Source organism: Hypomesus transpacificus, unplaced genomic scaffold (assembly GCF_021917145.1).
Source record: "Hypomesus transpacificus isolate Combined female unplaced genomic scaffold, fHypTra1 scaffold_211, whole genome shotgun sequence".
Classification (NCBI taxonomy): domain Eukaryota; kingdom Metazoa; phylum Chordata; class Actinopteri; order Osmeriformes; family Osmeridae; genus Hypomesus; species Hypomesus transpacificus.
In genome coordinates this window covers 62,728-85,711 of record NW_025813750.1, presented here as the reverse complement: position 1 = coordinate 85,711, position 22,984 = coordinate 62,728, and the positions used below count along the sequence as shown (strand labels likewise).

At 50.0% G+C, this 22,984-nt stretch overlaps 25 non-coding genes across 25 annotated transcripts; all 25 read right to left on the bottom strand.

Moving 5' to 3' along the window:
- Positions 1-292: 292 nt before the first annotated feature.
- Positions 293-374, bottom strand: trnal-aag. The gene has a single exon. It is a non-coding gene; the product is annotated as a tRNA-Leu (tRNA).
- Positions 375-1,187: 813 nt separating this feature from the next.
- On the bottom strand, positions 1,188-1,269 carry trnal-aag. Its single transcript has one exon. It is a non-coding gene; the product is annotated as a tRNA-Leu (tRNA).
- Positions 1,270-3,912: 2,643 nt separating this feature from the next.
- On the bottom strand, positions 3,913-3,984 carry trnag-ucc. The gene has a single exon. It is a non-coding gene; the product is annotated as a tRNA-Gly (tRNA).
- A 708-nt stretch (positions 3,985-4,692) lies between these two features.
- Positions 4,693-4,774, bottom strand: trnal-aag. The gene has a single exon. It is a non-coding gene; the product is annotated as a tRNA-Leu (tRNA).
- Positions 4,775-5,300: 526 nt separating this feature from the next.
- On the bottom strand, positions 5,301-5,382 carry trnal-aag. The gene has a single exon. It is a non-coding gene; the product is annotated as a tRNA-Leu (tRNA).
- A 520-nt stretch (positions 5,383-5,902) lies between these two features.
- Positions 5,903-5,984, bottom strand: trnal-aag. Its single transcript has one exon. It is a non-coding gene; the product is annotated as a tRNA-Leu (tRNA).
- Positions 5,985-6,504: 520 nt separating this feature from the next.
- Positions 6,505-6,586, bottom strand: trnal-uag. The gene has a single exon. It is a non-coding gene; the product is annotated as a tRNA-Leu (tRNA).
- A 127-nt stretch (positions 6,587-6,713) lies between these two features.
- On the bottom strand, positions 6,714-6,785 carry trnag-ucc. The gene has a single exon. It is a non-coding gene; the product is annotated as a tRNA-Gly (tRNA).
- Positions 6,786-7,715: 930 nt separating this feature from the next.
- trnal-uag lies at positions 7,716-7,797 on the bottom strand. The gene has a single exon. It is a non-coding gene; the product is annotated as a tRNA-Leu (tRNA).
- A 526-nt stretch (positions 7,798-8,323) lies between these two features.
- trnal-uag lies at positions 8,324-8,405 on the bottom strand. The gene has a single exon. It is a non-coding gene; the product is annotated as a tRNA-Leu (tRNA).
- Positions 8,406-9,869: 1,464 nt separating this feature from the next.
- Positions 9,870-9,951, bottom strand: trnal-uag. The gene has a single exon. It is a non-coding gene; the product is annotated as a tRNA-Leu (tRNA).
- A 307-nt stretch (positions 9,952-10,258) lies between these two features.
- trnal-uag lies at positions 10,259-10,340 on the bottom strand. Its single transcript has one exon. It is a non-coding gene; the product is annotated as a tRNA-Leu (tRNA).
- Positions 10,341-10,641: 301 nt separating this feature from the next.
- On the bottom strand, positions 10,642-10,723 carry trnal-uag. The gene has a single exon. It is a non-coding gene; the product is annotated as a tRNA-Leu (tRNA).
- A 689-nt stretch (positions 10,724-11,412) lies between these two features.
- trnal-uag lies at positions 11,413-11,494 on the bottom strand. The gene has a single exon. It is a non-coding gene; the product is annotated as a tRNA-Leu (tRNA).
- A 1,465-nt stretch (positions 11,495-12,959) lies between these two features.
- Positions 12,960-13,037, bottom strand: trnal-uag. The gene has a single exon. It is a non-coding gene; the product is annotated as a tRNA-Leu (tRNA).
- A 1,469-nt stretch (positions 13,038-14,506) lies between these two features.
- Positions 14,507-14,584, bottom strand: trnal-uag. Its single transcript has one exon. It is a non-coding gene; the product is annotated as a tRNA-Leu (tRNA).
- Positions 14,585-16,447: 1,863 nt separating this feature from the next.
- On the bottom strand, positions 16,448-16,529 carry trnal-uag. Its single transcript has one exon. It is a non-coding gene; the product is annotated as a tRNA-Leu (tRNA).
- Positions 16,530-16,830: 301 nt separating this feature from the next.
- trnal-uaa lies at positions 16,831-16,912 on the bottom strand. The gene has a single exon. It is a non-coding gene; the product is annotated as a tRNA-Leu (tRNA).
- Positions 16,913-17,218: 306 nt separating this feature from the next.
- trnal-uag lies at positions 17,219-17,300 on the bottom strand. Its single transcript has one exon. It is a non-coding gene; the product is annotated as a tRNA-Leu (tRNA).
- A 2,629-nt stretch (positions 17,301-19,929) lies between these two features.
- trnal-uag lies at positions 19,930-20,007 on the bottom strand. Its single transcript has one exon. It is a non-coding gene; the product is annotated as a tRNA-Leu (tRNA).
- A 311-nt stretch (positions 20,008-20,318) lies between these two features.
- Positions 20,319-20,400, bottom strand: trnal-aag. The gene has a single exon. It is a non-coding gene; the product is annotated as a tRNA-Leu (tRNA).
- Positions 20,401-20,530: 130 nt separating this feature from the next.
- On the bottom strand, positions 20,531-20,602 carry trnag-ucc. Its single transcript has one exon. It is a non-coding gene; the product is annotated as a tRNA-Gly (tRNA).
- A 715-nt stretch (positions 20,603-21,317) lies between these two features.
- Positions 21,318-21,399, bottom strand: trnal-aag. Its single transcript has one exon. It is a non-coding gene; the product is annotated as a tRNA-Leu (tRNA).
- Positions 21,400-21,528: 129 nt separating this feature from the next.
- On the bottom strand, positions 21,529-21,600 carry trnag-ucc. Its single transcript has one exon. It is a non-coding gene; the product is annotated as a tRNA-Gly (tRNA).
- Positions 21,601-22,310: 710 nt separating this feature from the next.
- Positions 22,311-22,392, bottom strand: trnal-aag. The gene has a single exon. It is a non-coding gene; the product is annotated as a tRNA-Leu (tRNA).
- Between the last annotated feature and the right edge of the window lie 592 nt (positions 22,393-22,984).

The window sequence follows — 22,984 nt, the reverse complement described above, 5'->3', positions numbered from 1 at the left end:
CGGTTCGACTTTTCACACCACCTACTGACGTCCAACTAGTAATTGATTGCCCTAAAACTGGTTTATACTTCTGTCGAGTTTGGAACACTTGGCCTAATCCGGATGTGCTCGACCGTCACAAGAGACGAAATGCCTCTCACACTTTGTATTGTCTGGTGATGGAGCCACTATACCTACCATGCCCCAAGAAAGCATCAACGACAACACAACACAACACGTCGAGCCACAGTTCACCTTTCAAACCCACTTACTGACGTGAAAGCAATGAGACGCCGTTAGCACCCTACAAAAGTGGCAGCGGTGGGATTCGAACCCACGCCTCCGGAGAGACTGGAGCCTTAATCCAGCGCCTTGGACCGCTCGGCCACGCTACCCCGTTGTCAACTGTTGGCCAGCCGAGCTCGAACCGAAGCTGATCGATCGTCCAGGAGCTCACGTGACTATATCTAATGCCCGCAAGCAGTGGAATGACACCAGATAAAACACATTTTTCTCAAGGTTCTGCATTGGCCGGGAATCGAACCCGCGTCAACTGCTTGGAAGGCAGCTATGCTTGCCACGATACCACCAATGCCCACGACATCCTCCATGATCGCACAGCTTTTCGAGCCACGGTTCGATTTTTCACACCACCTACTGACGTCCAACTAGTAAGAGATTGCCATAAACCATAAAATGGAGCCACTATACCTACGATGCCCCAAGAAAGCATCAACGACAACATTTCGAGCCACAGTTCACCTTTAAAACCCACTTACTGACTTGAAAGCAACGAGACGGCATTAGCACCCTACAAAAGTGGCAGCAGTCGGATTCGAACCCACGCCTCCGGAGAGACTGGAGCCTAAATCCAGCGCCTTGGACCGCTCGGCCACGCTACCCCGTTGTCAGTTGTTGGCCACCCGAGCTTCTCCCAAAACTGATCGATACTGAACTAGTAACAGATTGCCCTATACCTGGTTTATACTTCTGTCGAGTTTGGAACACTTGGCCTAATCCGGATGTGCTCGACCGTCACAAGAGACGAAATGCCTCTTCACGGTTTGTATTGTCTGGTGATGGAGCCACTATACCTACGATGCCCCAAGAAAGCATCAACGACAACACAACACAACGAGCCACAGTTCACCTTTCAAACCCACTTACTGACGTGAAAGCAATGAGACGCCGTTAGCACCCTACAAAAGTGGCAGCGGTGGGATTCGAACCCACGCCTCCGGAGAGACTGGAGCCTTAAACCAGCGCCTTGGACCGCTAGGCCACGCTACCCTGAGGGGGTGTATCCCCCTCCCACTTCTCCTCTATTGTAACATCCTCCCTCCCTCCCATTGACGTGTTCTCGTCCCACCCCACTAACTCTGCCACCGACACCTTGCTAACCACTTTAACTGCATCACTTGACTCTCTCTGTCCCCTGTCTACCAGGCCTGCACGATCTTCTCCCCCCTGCCCGTGGCTTACGGATGTTATTCGTGAAGAACGGTCCACCCTTCGAGCAGCTGAGAGGAGATGGCGCAAGTCCAAAGACGGTCTGGACCTTGATAAGTATCACTCCCTCCTCAAATCCTTCTCTTCTCACATAACTGGTGCCAAAACCCTCTACTTTCTTAACAAAATTAACTCCGCTTCAAACCCCCACAAACTTTTCTCTACCTTCTCCACCCTTCTTAACCCACCTCCCCCACCCCCTCCCTCCACCCTGACAGCAGACGACTTCTCCTCTTTCTTTGAGAAAAAAGTCGCCGACATTAGCAGTCGGTTCCCTAAACCCACCCTTCCTACCCCCTCACCCTCCATTTCTGACCCAACTAAATGTCTAAACTCCTTCTCTCCCCTGTCCGAGGCAGAGCTCTCTGACCTCATTCTCTCTCATCGCCCCACCTCCTGTCCCCTTGATCCTGTCCCCTCCCCTCTCTTTCAAACCATCTCCCCCTCTATCATAACTTTTCTGCTCCATGTTCTAAACTCCTCTCTTACCTCTGGCACCTTCCCCTCTGCCTTCAAACAGGCCAGAGTTACCCCTTTACTCAAAAAACCCTCCCTTAACCCTGCCGTCCTCCAGAACTACAGACCGGTATCATTGTTGCCCTTCTTTTCTAAAACAATTGAACGTGCTGTATCTAACCAACTGTCTAACTTCCTTTCTCAGAACAAACTGCTCGACCCCAACCAATCGGGCTTCAAGACCGGCCACTCCACAGAGACTGCCCTCCTTTCAGTCACCACTGCCCTCCAGTCTGCCAGAGCGGCTTCCAGGTCATCCGTCATCATTCTGCTGGACCTTTCTGCGGCGTTTGATACGGTTAACCACCAGATCCTGCTCTCCACACTTTCTGAGATGGGCATCACTGGCACTGCACTCCAGTGGATCTCATCCTACCTGTCGGGAAGATCCTACCAGGTCTCCTGGGGAGGCAAACTGTCAGGCCCACGCCAGCTCTCCACTGGTGTCCCACAGGGCTCCGTCCTTGGTCCCCTCCTCTTCTCTCTGTACACCACCTCACTTGGACCAATCATCACCTCCCATGGCTTCTCCTACCACTGCTACGCTGACGACACGCAGCTGTACCTGTCATTCCCTCCGACCGATCCGGGGATCTCAGCTAGGATTGAGGCCTGCCTCGCAGACATCTCCGCCTGGATGACTGAGCACCATCTCCAGCTGAACCTTGCCAAAACAGAACTTCTCATCATCCCGGCCAAACCCTCCATCTCCCATGACTTCTCAATCACCCTGGGATCTGCGACGGTGACCCCCTCATCCTCTGCCAGGAACCTTGGGGTGACCATGGACGACGAGCTCTCCCTCACGGCCCACATTGCTGCGGTCTCCCGGTCGTGTAGATTCACCCTCTACAACATCCGGAAGATCAGGAGATACCTGTCTGAGCACTCCACCCAGCTGCTTGTCCAAGCACTTGTCCTCTCCAAGTTGGACTACTGCAACTCGCTGCTCGCCGGTCTCCCATCATGCGCAACCCGCCCTCTTCAGAGAATTCAGAACGCAGCGGCCCGTCTAGTCTACAATCTACCCAGACGCTCCCACGTTACCCCGCTCCTCATCTCCCTCCACTGGCTACCCATAACGGCCCGCATCAGATTCAAGACCCTGGTACTGACCTTCCGAGCAGTGAATGGAACTGCGCCCGACTACATCAAGTCTCTCCTGCAGCCTTACACCCCCACCCGCCACCTACGGTCTTCTTCAGACAACCGCCTGGTGGTCCCACCTCTCAAGACCGCCCGGTCCCAGCACAAGCTCTTCTCCTGCCTGGCACCCCAGTGGTGGAATCAACTCCCCACCTCCATCAGAGACACGGACTGTCTCTCCACCTTCAAGAGAAGGCTCAAGACGCACTTGTTCCGGGAGTACAATGGTACTTAGGAATGGTTTGCTGAATCCAACGCTAGTTTCCTCAAGGTTCACAATGACTCTTGCTTAGACTGTTGCTCTTGTTGGTTAGTGGTAGCTGATTTAAACTGTTGTATTCTTCTTTTTTAGTTAATCCTATTTTTATTGCTTTCCTACAGGTACACCTGCACTTAGAGATCAATGTTGTGTAATTTTAACTTGTTTAACTACATGCTCTTATGGTCTCTTCCCTTTAGCACTATTTTTTGGTTGTTCACAATATGTACTTCTTGTCTTTGACTACCCGCAATGCTGTGGGGCTATCTTGTTGTTATTATCAGTGACCTATGCACTTTGTGAAGCTCTCTCTTGGAAGTCGCTTTGGACAAAAGCGTCTGCTAAATGAATAAATGTAAAATGAATAAATGTACCCCGTTGTCAGCTGTTGGCCAGCCGAGCTCAAACCAAAGCTGATCGATCGTCCAGGAGCTCACGTGACTATATCTAATGCCCGCAAGCAGTGGAATGACACCAGATAAAACACATCTTTCTCAAGGTTCTGCATTGGCCGGGAATCGAACCCGGGTCAACTGCTTGGAAGGCAGCTATGCTTGCCACTATACCACCAATGCCCACGACATCCTCTATGATCGCACAGCATTTCGAGCCACGGTTCGACTTTTCACACCACCTACTGACGTCCAACTAGTAATTGATTGCCCTAAACCTGGTTTATACTTCTGTCGAGTTTGGAACACTTGGCCTAATCCGGATGTGCTCGACCGTCACAAGAGACGAAATGCCTCTCACACTTTGTATTGTCTGGTGATGGAGCCACTATACCTACGATGCCCCAAGAAAGCATCAACGACAACATGTCGAGCCACAGTTCACCTTTAAAACCCACTTACTGACTTGAAAGCAACGAGACGGCATTAGCACCCTACAAAAGTGGCAGCAGTCGGATTCGAACCCACGCCTCCGGAGAGACTGGAGCCTAAATCCAGCGCCTTGGACCGCTCGGCCACGCTACCCCGTTGTCAGCTGTTGGCCACCCGAGCTTCTCCCAAAACTGATCGATACTGAACTAGTAACAGATTGCCCTAAACCTGGTTTATACTTCTGTCGAGTTTGGAACACTTGGCCTACTCCGGATGTGTTCGACCGTCACAAGAGACGAAATGCCTCTTCACGGTTTGTATTGTCTGGTGATGGAGCAACTATACCTACGATCCCCCAAGAAAGCATCAACGACAACACAACACGTCGAGCCACAGTTCACCTTTCAAACCCACTTACTGACGTGAAAGCAATGAGACGCCGTTAGCACCCTACAAAAGTGGCAGCGGTGGGATTTGAACCCACGCCTCCGGAGAGACTGGAGCCTTAATCCAGCGCCTTGGACCGCTCGGCCACGCTACCCCGTTGTCAACTGTTGGCCAGCCGAGCTCGAACCGAAGCTGATCGATCGTCCAGGAGCTCACGTGACTATATCTAATGCCCGCAAGCAGTGGAATGACACCAGATAAAACAGATTATTCTCAAGGTTATGCATTGGCCGGGAATCGAACCCGGGTCAACTGCTTGGAAGGCAGCTATGCTTGTCACTATACCACCAATGCCCACGACATCCTCCATGATCGCACAGCTTTTCGAGCCACGGTTCGATTTTTCACACCACCTACTGACGTCCAACTAGTAAGAGATTGCCATAAACCTGGTTTATACTTCTGTCGAGTTTGGAACACTTGGCCTAATCCGGATGTGCTCGACCGTCACAAGAGACGAAATGCCTCTTCACGGTTTGTATTGTCTGGTGATGGAGCAACTATACCTACGATCCCCCAAGAAAGCATCAACGACAACACAACACGTCGAGCCACAGTTAACCTTTCAAACCCACTTACTGACGTGAAAGCAATGAGACGCCGTTAGCACCCTACAAAAGTGGCAGCGGTGGGATTCGAACCCACGCCTCCGGAGAGACTGGAGCCTTAATCCAGCGCCGTGGGCCGCTCGGCCACGCTACCCCGTTGTCAACTGTTGGCCAGCCGAGCTCGAACCGAAGCTGATCGATCGTCCAGGAGCTCACGTGACTATATCTAATGCCCGCAAGCAGTGGAATGACACCAGATAAAACACATTTTTCTCAACGTTCTGCATTGGCCGGGAATCGAACCCGGGTCAACTGCTTGGAAGGCAGCTATGCTTGTCACTATACCACCAATGCCCACGACATCCTCCATGATCGCACAGCTTTTCGAGCCACGGTTCGATTTTTCACACCACCTACTGACGTCCAACTAGTAAGAGATTGCCATAAACCTGGTTTATACTTCTGTCGAGTTTGGAACACTTGGCCTAATCCGGATGTGCTCGACCGTCACAAGAGACGAAATGCCTCTCACACTTTGTATTGTCTGGTGATGGAGCCACTATACCTACGATGCCCCAAAAAAGCATCAACGACAACATGTCGAGCCATAATTCAACTTTAAAACCCACTTACTGACTTGAAAGCAACGAGACGGCGTTAGCACCCTACAAAAGTGGCAGCGGTGGGATTCAAACCCACGCCTCCGGAGAGACTGGAGCCTTAATCCAGCGCCTTGGACCGCTCGGCCACGCTACCCCGTTGTCAGCTGTTGGCCAGCCGAGCTCAAACCGAAGCTGATCGATCGTCCAGGAGCTCACGTGACTATATCTAATGCCCGCAAGCAGTGGAATGACACCAGATAAAACAGATTATTCTCAAGGTTATGCATTGGCCGGGAATCGAACCCGGGTCAACTGCTTGGAAGGCAGCTATGCTTGTCACTATACCACCAATGCCCACGACATCCTCCATGATCGCACAGCTTTTCGAGCCACGGTTCGATTTTTCACACCACCTACTGACGTCCAACTAGTAAGAGATTGCCATAAACCTGGTTTATACTTCTGTCGAGTTTGGAACACTTGGCCTAATCCGGATGTGCTCGACCGTCACAAGAGACGAAATGCCTCTCACACTTTGTATTGTCTGGTGATGGAGCCACTATACTTACGATGCCCCAAGAAAGCATCAACGACAACATGTCGAGCCACAGTTCACCTTTCAAACCCACTTACTGACTTGAAAGCAACGAGACGGCGTTAGCACCCTACAAAACTGGCAGCGGTGGGATTCGAACCCACGCCTCCGGAGAGACTGGACCCTAAATCCAGCACCTTGGACCTCTCGGCCACGCTACCCCGTTGTCAACTGTTGGCCAGCCGAGCTCCAACCGAAGCTGATCGATCGTCAAGGAGCTCACGTGACTAGTCTAATGCCCGCAAGCAGTGGAATGACACCAGATAAAACACATCTTTCTCAAGGTTCTGCATTGGCCGGGAATCGAACCCGGGTCAACTGCTTGGAAGGCAGCTATGCTTGCCACTATACCACCAATGCCCACGACATCCTCCATGATCGCACAGCTTTTCGAGCCACGGTTCGATTTTTCACACCACCTACTGACGTCCAACTAGTAAGAGATTGCCATAAACCTGGTTTATACTTCTGTCGAGTTTGGAACACTTGGCCTAATCCGGATGTGCTCGACGTTACAAGAGACGAAATGCCTATCACACTTTGTATTGTCTGGTGATGGAGCCACTATACCTACGATGCCCCAAGAAAGCATCAACGACAACATGTCGAGCCACAGTTCACCTTTAAAACCCACTTACTGACTTGAAAGCAACGAGACGGCATTAGTACCCTACAAAAGTGGCAGCAGTCGGATTCAGCCCACGCCTCCGGAGAGACTGGAGCCTAAATCCAGCGCCTTGGACCGCTCGGCCACGCTACCCCGTTGTCAGCTGTTGGCCAGCCGAGCTCAAACCGAAGCTGATCGATCGTCCAGGAGCTCACGTGACTATATCTAATGCCCGCAAGCAGTGGAATGACACCAGATAAAACACATCTTTCTCAAGGTTCTGCATTGGCCGGGAATCGAACCCGGGTCAACTGCTTGGAAGGCAGATATGCTTGCCACTATACCACCAATGCCCACGACATCCTCCATGATCGCACAGCTTTTCGAGCCACGGTTCAATTTTTCACACCACCTACTGACGTCCAACTAGTAAGAGTTTGCCATAAACCTGGTTTATACTTCTGTCGAGTTTGGAACACTTGGCCTAATCCGGATGTGCTCGACCGTCACAAGAGACGAAATGCCTCTAACACTTTGTATTGTCTGGTGATGGAGCCACTATACCTACGATGCCCCAAGAAAGCATCAACGACAACACAACACAACACGTCGAGCCACAGTTCACCTTTCAAACCCACTTACTGACGTGAAAGCAATGAGACGCCGTTAGCACCCTACAAAAGTGGCAGCGGTGGGATTCGAACCCATGCCTCCGGAGAGACTGGAGCCTAAATCCAGCACCTTGGACCGCTCGGCCACGCTACCCCGTTGTCAACTGTTGGCCAGCCGAGCTCCAACCGAAGCTGATCGATCGTCCAGGAGCTCACGTGACTAGTCTAATGCCTGCAAGCAGTGGAATGACACCAGATAAAACACATCTTTCTCAAGGTTCTGCATTGGCCGGGAATCTAACCCGGGTCAACTGCTTGGAAGGCAGCTATGCTTGCCACTATACCACCAATGCCCACGACATCCTCCATGATCGCACAGCTTTTCGAGCCACGGTTCGATTTTTCACACCACCTACTGACGTCCAACTAGTAAGAGTTTGGCATAAACCTGGTTTATACTTCTGTCGAGTTTGGAACACTTGGCCTAATCCGGATGTGTTCTACCGTCACAGGAGACGAAATGCCTCTTCACGGTTTGTATTGTCTGCAGATGGAGCCACTATACCTACAATGCCCCAAGAAAGTATCAACGACCGCACAACACGTCGAGCCACAGTTCACTTTTTCAAACCCACTTACTGACGTGGAAGCAAGGAGACGGCGTTAGCACCCTGCAAAACTGGCAGCGGTGGGATTCGAACCCACGCCTCCGGAGAGACTGGAGCCTAAATCCAGCGCCTTGGACCGCTCGGCCACGCTACCCCGTTGTCAGCTGTAGGCAACCCGAGCTTCTCCCAAAACGTATCTGTACTGAACTAGTAATAGATTAACCCAAACCTGGTTTATACTTCTGGCGAGTTTGGAACACTTGGCCTAATCTGGATGTGTTCGACCGTGACAAGAGACGAAATGCCTCTTCATGGTTTGTATTGTCTGGTGATGTAGCCACTATACCTACGATGCCCCAAGAAAGCATCAACGAAAACACAACGAGCCACAGTTCACCTTTCAAACCCACTTACTGACGTGAAAGCAAGGAGACGGCGTTAGGACCCTACAAAAGTGGCAGTGGTGGGATTCAAACCCACGCCTCCAGAGAGACTGGAGCTTAAATCCAGCGCCTTGGACCGCTCGGCCAAGCTACCCCGTTGTCAGCCGTTGGCCACCCGAGCTTTTCCCAAAACTGATCGATACTGAACTAGTAACAGATTTCCCCAAACCTGGTTAATGCTTCTGTCGAGTTTGGAACACTTGGACTAATCTGGATGTTTTCTACCGTCACAGGAGACTAAATGCCTCTTCACGGTTTGTATTGTATGCGGATGGAGCCACTATACCTACGATGCCCCAAGAAAGCATCAACGAAAACACAACACGTCGAGCCACAGTTCACCTTTCAAACCCACTTACTGACGTGAAAGCAACGAGACGGCGTTAGCACCCTGCAAAACTGGCAGCGGTGGGATCGAACCCAAGCCTCCGGAGAGACTGGAGCCTAAATCCAGCGCGTTGGACCGCTCGGCCACGCTACCCCGTTGTCAGCTGTTGGCAACCCGAGCTTCTCCCAAAACTTGTCTGTACTGAACTAGTAATAGATTGCCCCAAACCTGGTTTATACTTCTGGCGAGTTTGGAACACTTGGCCTAATCTGGATGTGTTCGACCGTGACAAGAGACGAAATGCCTCTTCATGGTTTGTATTGTCTGGTGATGTAGCCACTATACCTACGATGCCCCAAGAAAGCATCAACGAAAACACAACACGTCGAGCCACAGTTCACCTTTCAAACCCACTTACTGATGTGAAAGCAACAAGACGGCGTTAGCACCCTACAAAAGTGGCTCTGGTGGGATTCGAACCCACACCTCCAGAGAGACTGGAGCCTACATCCAGCGCCTTGGACCGCTCGGCCAAGCTACCCCGTTGTCAGCTGTTGGCAACCCGAGCTTCTCCCAAAACTTATCTGTACTGAACTAGTAATAGATTGCCCCAAACCTGGTTTATACTTCTGGCGAGTTTGGAACACTTGGCCTAATCTGGATGTGTTCGACCGTGACAAGAGACGAAATGCCTCTTCATGGTTTGTATTGTCTGGTGATGTAGCCACTATACCTACGATGCCCCAAGAAAGCGTCAACGAAAACACAACACGTCGAGCCACAGTTCACCTTTCAAACCCACTTACTGACGTGAAAGCAAGGAGACGGCGTTAGCACCCTGCAAAAGTGGCTCTGGTGGGATTCGAACCCACGCCTCCAGAGAGACTGGAGCCTAAATCCAGCGCCTTGGACCGCTCGGCCAAGCTACCCTGTTGTCAGCTGTTGGCAACCCGAGCTTCTCCCAAAACTTATCTGTACTGAACTAGTAATAGATTAACCCAAACCTGGTTTATACTTCTGGCGAGTTTGGAACACTTGGCCTAATCTGGATGTGTTCTACCGTCACAGGAGACGAAATGCCTCTTCACGGTTTGTATTGTCTGCAGATGGAGCCACTATACCTACAATGCCCCAAGAAAGTATCAACGACCGCACAACACGTCGAGCCACAGTTCACTTTTTCAAACCCACTTACTGACGTGGAAGCAAGGAGACGGCGTTAGCACCCTGCAAAACTGGCAGTGGTGGGATTCGAACCCACGCCTCCGGAGAGACTGGAGCCTAAATCCAGCGCCTTGGACCGCTCGGCCACGCTACCCCGTTGTCAGCTGTTGGCAACCCGAGCTTCTCCCAAAACTTGTCTGTACTGAACTAGTAATAGATTGCCCCAAACCTGGTTTATACTTCTGGCGAGTTTGGAACACTTGGCCTAATCTGGATGTGTTCGACCGTGACAAGAGACGAAATGCCTCTTCATGGTTTGTATTGTCTGGTGATGTAGCCACTATACCTACGATGCCCCAAGAAAGCATCAACGAAAACACAACGAGCCACAGTTCACCTTTCAAACCCACTAACTGACGTGAAAGCAAGAAGACGGCGTTAGCACCCTGCAAAACTGGCAGCGGTGGGATTCGAACCCACGCCTCCGGAGAGACTGGAGCCTAAATCCAGCGCCTTGGACCGCTCGGCCACGCTACCCCGTTGTCAGCTATTGGCAACCCGAGCTTCTCCCAAAACTTATCTGTATTGAACTAGTAATAGATTGCCCCAAACCTGGTTTATACTTCTGGCGAGTTTGGAACACTTGGCCTAATCTGGATGTGTTCGACCGTGACAAGAGACGAAATGCCTCTTCATGGTTTGTATTGTCTGGTGATGTAGCCACTATACCTACGATGCCCCAAGAAAGCAGCAACGAAAACACAACACGTCGAGGCACAGTTCACCTTTCAAACCCACTTACTGACGTGAAAGCAAGGAGACGGCGTTAGGACCCTACAAAAGTGGCAGTGGTGGGATTCAAACCCACGCCTCCAGAGAGACTGGAGCTTAAATCCAGCGCCTTGGACCGCTCGGCCAAGCTACCCCGTTGTCAGCCGTTGGCCACCCGAGCTTTTCCCAAAACTGATCGATACTGAACTAGTAACAGATTTCCCCAAACCTGGTTAATGCTTCTGTCGAGTTTGGAACACTTGGACTAATCTGGATGTTTTCTACCGTCACAGGAGACGAAATGCCTCTTCACGGTTTGTATTGTATGCGGATGGAGCCACTATACCTACGATGCCCCAAGAAAGCATCAACGAAAACACAACGAGCCACAGTTCACCTTTCAAACCCACTTACTGACGTGAAAGCAAGAAGACGGCGTTAGCACCCTGCAAAACTGGCAGCGGTGGGATTCGAACCCACGCCTCCGGAGAGACTGGAGCCTAAATCCAGCGCCTTGGACCGCTCGGCCACGCTACCCCGTTGTCAGCTATTGGCAACCCGAGCTTCTCCCAAAACTTATCTGTATTGAACTAGTAATAGATTGCCCCAAACCTGGTTTATACTTCTGGCGAGTTTGGAACACTTGGCCTAATCTGGATGTGTTCGACCGTGACAAGAGACGAAATGCCTCTTCATGGTTTGTATTGTCTGGTGATGTAGCCACTATACCTACGATGCCCCAAGAAAGCAGCAACGAAAACACAACACGTCGAGGCACAGTTCACCTTTCAAACCCACTTACTGACGTGAAAGCAAGGAGACGGCGTTAGGACCCTACAAAAGTGGCAGTGGTGGGATTCAAACCCACGCCTCCAGAGAGACTGGAGCTTAAATCCAGCGCCTTGGACCGCTCGGCCAAGCTACCCCGTTGTCAGCCGTTGGCCACCCGAGCTTTTCCCAAAACTGATCGATACTGAACTAGTAACAGATTTCCCCAAACCTGGTTAATGCTTCTGTCGAGTTTGGAACACTTGGACTAATCTGGATGTTTTCTACCGTCACAGGAGACTAAATGCCTCTTCACGGTTTGTATTGTATGCGGATGGAGCCACTATACCTACGATGCCCCAAGAAAGCATCAACGAAAACACAACACGTCGAGCCACAGTTCACCTTTCAAACCCACTTACTGACGTGAAAGCAACAAGACGGCGTTAGCACCCTACAAAAGTGGCTCTGGTGGGATTCGAACCCACACCTCCAGAGAGACTGGAGCCTAAATCCAGCGCCTTGGACCGCTCGGCCAAGCTACCCCGTTGTCAGCTGTTGGCAACCCGAGCTTCTCCCAAAACTTATCTGTACTGAACTAGTAATAGATTGCCCCAAACCTGGTTTATACTTCTGGCGAGTTTGGAACACTTGGCCTAATCTGGATGTGTTCGACCGTGACAAGAGACGAAATGCCTCTTCATGGTTTGTATTGTCTGGTGATGTAGCCACTATACCTACGATGCCCCAAGAAAGCAGCAACGAAAACACAACACGTCGAGGCACAGTTCACCTTTCAAACCCACTTACTGACGTGAAAGCAAGGAGACGGCGTTAGGACCCTACAAAAGTGGCAGTGGTGGGATTCAAACCCACGCCTCCAGAGAGACTGGAGCTTAAATCCAGCGCCTTGGACCGCTCGGCCAAGCTACCCCGTTGTCAGCCGTTGGCCACCCGAGCTTTTCCCAAAACTGATCGATACTGAACTAGTAACAGATTTCCCCAAACCTGGTTAATGCTTCTGTCGAGTTTGGAACACTTGGACTAATCTGGATGTTTTCTACCGTCACAGGAGACGAAATGCCTCTTCACGGTTTGTATTGTATGCGGATGGAGCCACTATACCTACGATGCCCCAAGAAAGCATCAACGAAAACACAACGAGCCACAGTTCACCTTTCAAACCCACTTACTGACGTGAAAGCAAGAAGACGGCGTTAGCACCCTGCAAAAGTGGCTCTGGTGGGATTCGAACCCACGCCTCCGGAGAGACTGGAGCCTAAATCCAGCGCCTTGGACCGCTCGGCCACGCTACCCCGTTGTCAGCTATTGGCAACCCGAGCTTCTCCCAAAACTTATCTGTATTGAACTAGTAATAGATTGCCCCAAACCTGGTTTATACTTCTGGCGAGTTTGGAACACTTGGCCTAATCTGGATGTGTTCGACCGTGACAAGAGACAAAATGCCTCTTCATGGTTTGTATTGTCTGGTGATGTAGCCACTATACCTACGATGCCCCAAGAAAGCAGCAACGAAAACACAACACGTCGAGGCACAGTTCACCTTTCAAACCCACTTACTGACGTGAAAGCAAGGAGACGGCGTTAGGACCCTACAAAAGTGGCAGTGGTGGGATTCAAACCCACGCCTCCAGAGAGACTGGAGCTTAAATCCAGCGCCTTGGACCGCTCGGCCAAGCTACCCCGTTGTCAGCCTTTGGCCACCCGAGCTTTTCCCAAAACTGATCGATACTGAACTAGTAACAGATTTCCCCAAACCTGGTTAATGCTTCTGTCGAGTTTGGAACACTTGGACTAATCTGGATGTTTTCTACCGTCACAGGAGACTAAATGCCTCTTCACGGTTTGTATTGTATGCGGATGGAGCCACTATACCTACGATGCCCCAAGAAAGCATCAACGAAAACACAACACGTCGAGCCACAGTTCACCTTTCAAACCCACTTACTGACGTGAAAGCAACAAGACGGCGTTAGCACCCTACAAAAGTGGCTCTGGTGGGATTCGAACCCACACCTCCAGAGAGACTGGAGCCTAAATCCAGCGCCTTGGACCGCTCGGCCAAGCTACCCCGTTGTCAGCTGTTGGCAACCCGAGCTTCTCCCAAAACTTATCTGTACTGAACTAGTAATAGATTGCCCCAAACCTGGTTTATACTTCTGGCGAGTTTGGAACACTTGGCCTAATCTGGATGTGTTCGACCGTGACAAGAGACGAAATGCCTCTTCATGGTTTGTATTGTCTGGTGATGTAGCCACTATACCTACGATGCCCCAAGAAAGCAGCAACGAAAACACAACACGTCGAGGCACAGTTCACCTTTCAAACCCACTTACTGACGTGAAAGCAAGGAGACGGCGTTAGGACCCTACAAAAGTGGCAGTGGTGGGATTCAAACCCACGCCTCCAGAGAGACTGGAGCTTAAATCCAGCGCCTTGGACCGCTCGGCCAAGCTACCCCGTTGTCAGCCGTTGGCCACCCGAGCTTTTCCCAAAACTGATCGATACTGAACTAGTAACAGATTTCCCCAAACCTGGTTAATGCTTCTGTCGAGTTTGGAACACTTGGACTAATCTGGATGTTTTCTACCGTCACAGGAGACGAAATGCCTCTTCACGGTTTGTATTGTATGCGGATGGAGCCACTATACCTACGATGCCCCAAGAAAGCATCAACGAAAACACAACGAGCCACAGTTCACCTTTCAAACCCACTTACTGACGTGAAAGCAAGAAGACGGCGTTAGCACCCTGCAAAAGTGGCTCTGGTGGGATTCGAACCCACGCCTCCGGAGAGACTGGAGCCTAAATCCAGCGCCTTGGACCGCTCGGCCACGCTACCCCGTTGTCAGCTATTGGCAACCCGAGCTTCTCCCAAAACTTATCTGTATTGAACTAGTAATAGATTGCCCCAAACCTGGTTTATACTTCTGGCGAGTTTGGAACACTTGGCCTAATCTGGATGTGTTCGACCGTGACAAGAGACGAAATGCCTCTTCATGGTTTGTATTGTCTGGTGATGTAGCCACTATACCTACGATGCCCCAAGAAAGCAGCAACGAAAACACAACACGTCGAGGCACAGTTCACCTTTCAAACCCACTTACTGACGTGAAAGCAAGGAGACGGCGTTAGGACCCTACAAAAGTGGCAGTGGTGGGATTCAAACCCACGCCTCCAGAGAGACTGGAGCTTAAATCCAGCGCCTTGGACCGCTCGGCCAAGCTACCCCGTTGTCAGCCGTTGGCCACCCGAGCTTTTCCCAAAACTGATCGATACTGAACTAGTAACAGATTTCCCCAAACCTGGTTAATGCTTCTGTCGAGTTTGGAACACTTGGACTAATCTGGATGTTTTCTACCGTCACAGGAGACTAAATGCCTCTTCACGGTTTGTATTGTATGCGGATGGAGCCACTATACCTACGATGCCCCAAGAAAGCATCAACGAAAACACAACACGTCGAGCCACAGTTCACCTTTCAAACCCACTTACTGACGTGAAAGCAACAAGACGGCGTTAGCACCCTACAAAAGTGGCTCTGGTGGGATTCGAACCCACACCTCCAGAGAGACTGGAGCCTAAATCCAGCGCCTTGGACCGCTCGGCCAAGCTACCCCGTTGTCAGCTGTTGGCAACCCGAGCTTCTCCCAAAACTTATCTGTACTGAACTAGTAATAGATTGCCCCAAACCTGGTTTATACTTCTGGCGAGTTTGGAACACTTGGCCTAATCTGGATGTGTTCGACCGTGACAAGAGACAAAATGCCTCTTCATGGTTTGTATTGTCTGGTGATGTAGCCACTATACCTACGATGCCCCAAGAAAGCGTCAACGAAAACACAACACGTCGAGCCACAGTTCACCTTTCAAACCCACTTACTGACGTGAAAGCAAGGAGAAGGCGTTAGCACCCTGCAAAAGAGGCTCTGGTGGGATTCGAACCCACACCTCCAGAGAGACTGGAGCCTAAATCCAGCGCCTTGGACCGCTCGGCCAAGCTACCCCGTTGTCAGCTGTTGGCAACCCGAGCTTCTCCCAAAACTTATCTGTACTGAACTAGTAATAGATTGCCCCAAACCTGGTTTATACTTCTGGCGAGTTTGGAACACTTGGCCTAATCTGGATGTGTTCGACCGTGACAAGAGACAAAATGCCTCTTCATGGTTTGTATTGTCTGGTGATGTAGCCACTATACCTACGATGCCCCAAGAAAGCGTCAACGAAAACACAACACGTCGAGCCACAGTTCACCTTTCAAACCCACTTACTGACGTGAAAGCAAGAAGACGGCGTTAGCACCCTGCAAAACTGGCAGCGGTGGGATTCGAACACACGCCTCCGGAGAGACTGGAGCCTAAATCCAGCGCCTTGGACCGCTCGGCCAAGCTACCCTGTTGTCAGCTGTTGGCAACCCGAGCTTCTCCCAAAACTTATCTGTACTGAACTAGTAATAGATTAACCCAAACCTGGTTTATACTTCTGGCGAGTTTGGAACACTTGGCCTAATCTGGATGTGTTCTACCGTCACAGGAGACGAAATGCCTCTTCACGGTTTGTATTGTCTGCAGATTGAGCCACTATACCTACAATGCCCCAAGAAAGTATCAACGACCGCACAACACGTCGAGCCACAGTTCACTTTTTCAAACCCACTTACTGACGTGGAAGCAAGGAGACGGCGTTAGCACCCTGCAAAACTGGCAGCGGTGGGATTCGAACCCACGCCTCCGGAGAGACTGGAGCCTAAATCCAGCGCCTTGGACCGCTCGGCCACGCTACCCCGTTGTCAGCTGTAGGCAACCCGAGCTTCTCCCAAAACGTATCTGTACTGAACTAGTACTAGATTAACCCAAACCTGGTTTATACTTCTGGCGAGTTTGGAACACTTGGCCTAATCTGGATGTGTTCGACCGTGACAAGAGACGAAATGCCTCTTCATGGTTTGTATTGTCTGGTGATGTAGCCACTATACCTACGATGCCCCAAGAAAGCATCAACGACAACATGTCGAGCCACAGTTCACCTTTCAAACCCACTTACTGACTTGAAAGCAACGAGACGGCTTTAGCACCCTGCAAAACTGGCAGCGGTGGGATTCGAACCCACGCCTCCAGAGAGACTGGAGCTTAAATCCAGCGCCTTGGACCGCTCGGCCAAGCTACCCCGTTGTCAGCCGTTGGCCACCCGAGCTTTTCCCAAAACTGATCGATACTGAACTAGTAACAGATTTCCCCAAACCTGGTTAATGCTTCTGTCGAGTTTGGAACACTTGGCCTGATCTGGATGTGTTCGACCGTCACAGGAGACGAAATGCCTCTTCACGGTTTGTATTGTATGCGGATGGAGCCACTATACCTACGATGCCCCAAGAAAGCATCAACGAAAACACGACACGTCGAGCCACAGTTCACCTTTCAAACCCACTTATTGACGTGAAAGCAACGAGACGGCGTTAGCACCCTGCAAAACTGGCAGCGGTGGAATTCGAACCCACGCCTCCAGAAAGACTGGAGCCTAAATCCAGCGCCTTGGACCGCTCGGCCACGCTACCCCGTTGTCAGCTGTTGGCAACCCGAGCTTCTCCCAAAACTTATCTGTACTGAACTAGTAATAGATTGCCCCAAACCTGGTTTATACTTCTGGCGAGTTTGGAACACTTGGCCTAATCTGGATGTGTTCGACCGTGACAAGAGACGAAATGCCTCTTCATGGTTTGTATTGTCTGGTGATGTAGCCACTATACCTACGATGCCCCAAGAAAGCAGATCGTATCTATCTGATCACAATATGTCCACTATGATGGTTGCTCATCCAGGAGCTTCATTGTAAAATACGGAGTACCACAGGGTTCAGTTTTAGGCCCTCTGTTATTTTCACTCTATATGTTGCCTTTAGGAAACATAATTAGAAGTTTTGGGGTAGATTTTCACTGCTATGCAGATGATACTCAGCTATACATGTCTATAAAGCCGGGAGAATTTCCACATGCTATGGAAACCTGTGTTTCCGGGTTGAAAACTTGGATGACTGCAAATTTCCTTCTTCTTAATTCGGATAAAACCGAGGTTCAAATTTTTGGTCCGAAAAAACACAGAAATAATTTATCCCATCTAACCTTAGACTTAGACGGCGTCAAAGTATCTCAAAGCCAGCTGGTAAAAAATCTGGGAGTCACAATGGACCCAGACCTTTCGTTTGAGTACCATATTAAGCAAATCACCAGAACAGCATTTTTCCATCTACGTAATATTGCCAAAATACGAAAATTCCTCTCAAAGGATGATGCTGAAAAACGAATACATGCTTTTGTTACGTCCCGATTGGACTACTGCAATGTGTTGTTCTCTGGCCTCCCAATTACCTTCCTAAAAAACTTACAGCGGGTGCAAAATGCTGCTGCTAGACTATTGACTAAAACTAGAAAGTTTGATCATATAACATCGACTCTTATCTCTTTACACTGGCTCCCTATCCAAGCCAGAGCTGATTTCAAAGTTCTACTACTAACTTACAAATCTCTGCATGGATTGGAACCACTGTACCTCTCCGGTCTCCTTGCACCCTATTGCCCCGCAAGGTCTCTAAGATCTCAAAATGCCGGCTATCTGGTAATACCCAAAGTTAAGAAAAAAACTGCTGGAGGTAGGGCGTTCTCATATAGAGCACCTCTTCTTTGGAACAAATTACCCATCTCAATTAAGGAAGCTGATACTGTCTCGACATTTAAAACTAGATTAAAAACGTTCTTGTTTAGTCAATTCTATGATTGTTAAAGGGAAGTATGTGTGTACTTTCTATGTAAACCTGGGATGTGTGCTTGCCTATGTGTGTATCACATGTAACTTTTAAATTTTAATTATAGCTTATGTTCACATTGCCCAGCTAGATGTTACAAATAAAGTAAACCTGTTACTGTATATTGTTAGTATTATTATTATTATAGTTCCGTTGCTGTATATTGTCACTGTTATAGTTTTTATTACTAGTTGGAGACAACGGGGGACTGGCTGTTTTCATCCTTATTCGTATAAGTATAACCTACTTTAGAGTTCTTTCCCCTGGAACAGATTTCATGTTCCAACTGAGGGGGGCTGTCGTTGTTTTGGTGTGTGGGGCTGCATCAAATACCCTTTTTGCTCTGTTAAATTGCTGCACTAGTCCACACTTGACCGGTGGGGATCTCATTCTATTTTGACTGTAACTGTTAGCTGCTCCTGGCATTCTCTAATCCCTGCTCTCCTCTCTGTCCCCCCCCCACACATTCCCTGTGGTGTGGGGGGTTTGAGCTGTCAGGACCTGCTTGGTCGTCGGTCTGCCAACGCTGAACCAGGTCGTAACCCGGAATCCAGTCTCCATGACGGCCAACAGCGAGTTTCCCGGTCCCATCCAACGTCTATAAAGCCGAACAATGGATTTTGGTGTTTCAAAACCCATTGACACTGTATGACTATGTTTAGCTTTTGTTCTGCTCCTCTCTCTTACCAACCGTCTCTGGAGGAGGGGATCCCTCTCTGAATTGCTCCTCCCAAGGTTTCTTCCATTTTTTCTCCCGGTGGGAGTTTTTCTGGGAGTTTTTCCTTGTCTTCCTTGAGGGTTTAGGTTGGTTGAGGGGCAGTTCTATGGGCGCATGTGAAGCCCTCTGTGACATGCTTGCGTGTAAAAAGGGCTATACAAATAAATTTGATTTGATTTGAAAGCAGCAACGAAAACACAACACGTCGAGGCACAGTTCACCTTTCAAACCCACTTACTGACGTGAAAGCAAGGAGACGGCGTTAACACCCTACAAAAGTGGCAGTGGTGGGATTCAAACCCACGCCTCCAGAGAGACTGGAGCTTAAATCCAGCACCTTGGACCGCTCGGCCAAGCTACCCCGTTGTCAGCCGTTGGCCACCCGAGCTTTTCCCAAAACTGATCGATACTGAACTAGTAACAGATTTCCCCAAACCTGGTTAATGCTTCTGTCGAGTTTGGAACACTTGGCCTAATCTGGATGTGTTCGACCGTCACAGGAGACGAAATGCCTCTTCACGGTTTGTATTGTATGCGGATGGAGCCACTATACCTACGATGCCCCAAGAAAGCATCAACGAAAACACAACACGTCAAGCCACAGTTCACCTTTCAAACCCACTTACTGACGTGAAAGCAACGAGACGGCGTTAGCACCCTACAAAAGTGGCTCTGGTGGGATTCGAACCCACGCCTCCAGAGAGACTGGAGCCTAAATCCAGCGCCTTGGACCGCTCGGCCACGCTACCCCCGTTGTCAGCTGTTGGCCACCCGAGCTTCTCCCAAAACTGATCGATACTGAACTAGTAACAGATTGCCCTAAACCTGGTTTATACTTCTGTCGAGTTTGGAACACTTGGCCTACTCCGGATGTGTTCGACCGTCACAAGAGACGAAATGCCTCTTCACGGTTTGTATTGTCTGGTGATGGAGCAACTATACCTACGATCCCCCAAGAAAGCATCAACGACAACACAACACGTCGAGCCACAGTTCACCTTTCAAACCCACTTACTGACGTGAAAGCAATGAGACGCCGTTAGCACCCTACAAAAGTGGCAGCGGTGGGATTCGAACCCACGCCTCCGGAGAGACTGGAGCCTTAATCCAGCGCCTTGGACCGCTCGGCCACGCTACCCCCCGTTGTCAACTGTTGGCCAGCCGAGCTCGAACCGAAGCTGATCGATCGTCCAGGAGCTCACGTGACTATATCTAATGCCCGCAAGCAGTGGAATGACACCAGATAAAACACATCTTTCTCAAGGTTCTGCATTGGCCGGGAATCGAACCCGGGTCAACTGCTTGGAAGGCAGCTATGCTTGCCACTATACCACCAATGCCCACGACATCCTCCATGATCGCACAGCTTTTCGAGCCACGGTTCGATTTTTCACACCACCTACTGACGTCCAACTAGTAATTAGATTGCCCTAAACCTGGTTTATACTTCTGTCGAGTTTGGAACACTTGGCCTAATCCGGATGTGCTCGACCGTCACAAGAGACGAAATGCCTCTCACACTTTGTATTGTCTGGTGATGGAGCCACTATACCTACGATGCCCCAAGAAAGCATCAACGACAACATGTCGAGCCATAATTCAACTTTAAAACCCACTTACTGACTTGAAAGCAACGAGACGGCATTATCACCCTACAAAAATGGCAGCAGTCGGATTCTAACCCACGCCTCCGGAGAGACTGGAGCCTAAATCCAGCGCCTTGGACGGCTCGGCCACGCTACCCCCGTTGTCAGCTGTTGGCCACCCGAGCTTCTCCCAAAACTGATCGATACTGAACTAGTAACAGATTGCCCTAAACCTGGTTTATACTTCTGTCGAGTTTGGAACACTTGGCCTACTCCGGATGTGTTCGACCGTCACAAGAGACGAAATGCCTCTTCACGGTTTGTATTGTCTGGTGATGGAGCCACTATACCTACGATGCCCCAAGAAAGCATCAACGACAACACAACACAACACGTCGAGCCACAGTTCACCTTTCAAACCCACTTACTGACGTGAAAGCAATGAGACGCCGTTAGCACCCTACAAAAGTGGCAGCGGTGGGATTCGAACCCACGCCTCCGGAGAGACTGGAGCCTTAATCCAGCGCCTTGGACCACTCGGCCACGCTACCCCCGTTGTCAACTGTTGGCCAGCCGAGCTCAAACCGAAGCTGATCGATCGTCCAGGAGCTCACGTGACTATATCTAATGCCCGCAAGCAGTGGAATGACACCAGATAAAACACATCTTTCTCAAGGTTCTGCATTGGCCGGGAATCGAACCCGGGTCAACTGCTTGGAAGGCAGCTATGCTTGCCACTATACCACCAATGCCCACGACATCCTCCATGATCGCACAGGTTTTCGAGCCACGGTTCGATTTTTCACACCACCTACTGACGTCCAACTAGTAAGAGATTGCCATAAACCTGGTTTATACTTCTGTCGAGTTTGGAACACTTGGCCTAATCCGGATGTGCTCGACCGTCACAATAGACGAAATGCCTCTCACACTTTGTATTGTCTGGTGATGGAGCCACTATACCTACGATGCCCCAAGAAAGCATCAACGACAACATGTCGAGCCACAGTTCACCTTTCAAACCCACTTACTGACTTGAAAGCAACGAGACGGCATTAGCACCCTACAAAAGTGGCAGCAGTCGGATTCGAACCCACGCCTCCGGAGAGACTGGAGCCTAAATCCAGCGCCTTGGACCGCTCGGCCACGCTACCCCCCGTTGTCAGCTGTTGGCCACCCGAGCTTCTCCCAAAACTGATCGATACTGAACTAGTAACAGATTGCCCTAAACCTGGTTTATACTTCTGTCGAGTTTGGAACACTTGGCCTACTCCGGATGTGTTCGACCGTCACAAGAGACGAAATGCCTCTTCACGGTTTGTATTGTCTGGTGATGGAGCAACTATACCTACGATCCCCCAAGAAAGCATCAACGACAACACAACACGTCGAGCCACAGTTCACCTTTCAAACCCACTTACTGACTTGAAAGCAATGAGACGCCGTTAGCACCCTACAAAAGTGGCAGCGGTGGGATTCGAACCCACGCCTCCGGAGAGACTGGAGCCTTAATCCAGCGCCTTGGACCGCTCGGCCACGCTACCCCCGTTGTCAACTGTTTGCCAGCCGAGCTCGAACCGAAGCTGATCGATCGTCCAGGAGCTCACGTGACTATATCTAATGCCCGCAAGCAGTGGAATGACACCAGATAAAACACATTTTTCTCAAGGTTCAGCATTGGCCGGGAATCGAACCCGGGTCAGCCGCGCGGGAGGCTGCGATGAATGGTCTTAACTTCCTTAACTTTTCCCATTCATTCTCTATGGCTATCCTTAACCATATCGAATACTACCATTTGTGGCCACTATGGGGATTTGGGGGGCGCTGTTTCGCGGTTTTCTTACGAGATAGAGAAGCGTCTCAGATCAGAATATTTTTTGAGAGAACAGTACACGTAGATCTGCACTGAGGTAAGATATCCATCTGGATAGATCTAAAAATAGCTAGCTAAATCATGAATGAACATGTTATTTTACTCATCTCTGCTTTGTGAAAACTCAACATTGAGCACGCTATGACTCTCAGTCTAACAGTATGAATGAATGAAACTGTATGTACAGTAGCCACTAATGCAATGTTACGTTGGTACTACTATAACTTCCCAAAGTTATTCAGTAACGTTAGTTACTAACAATA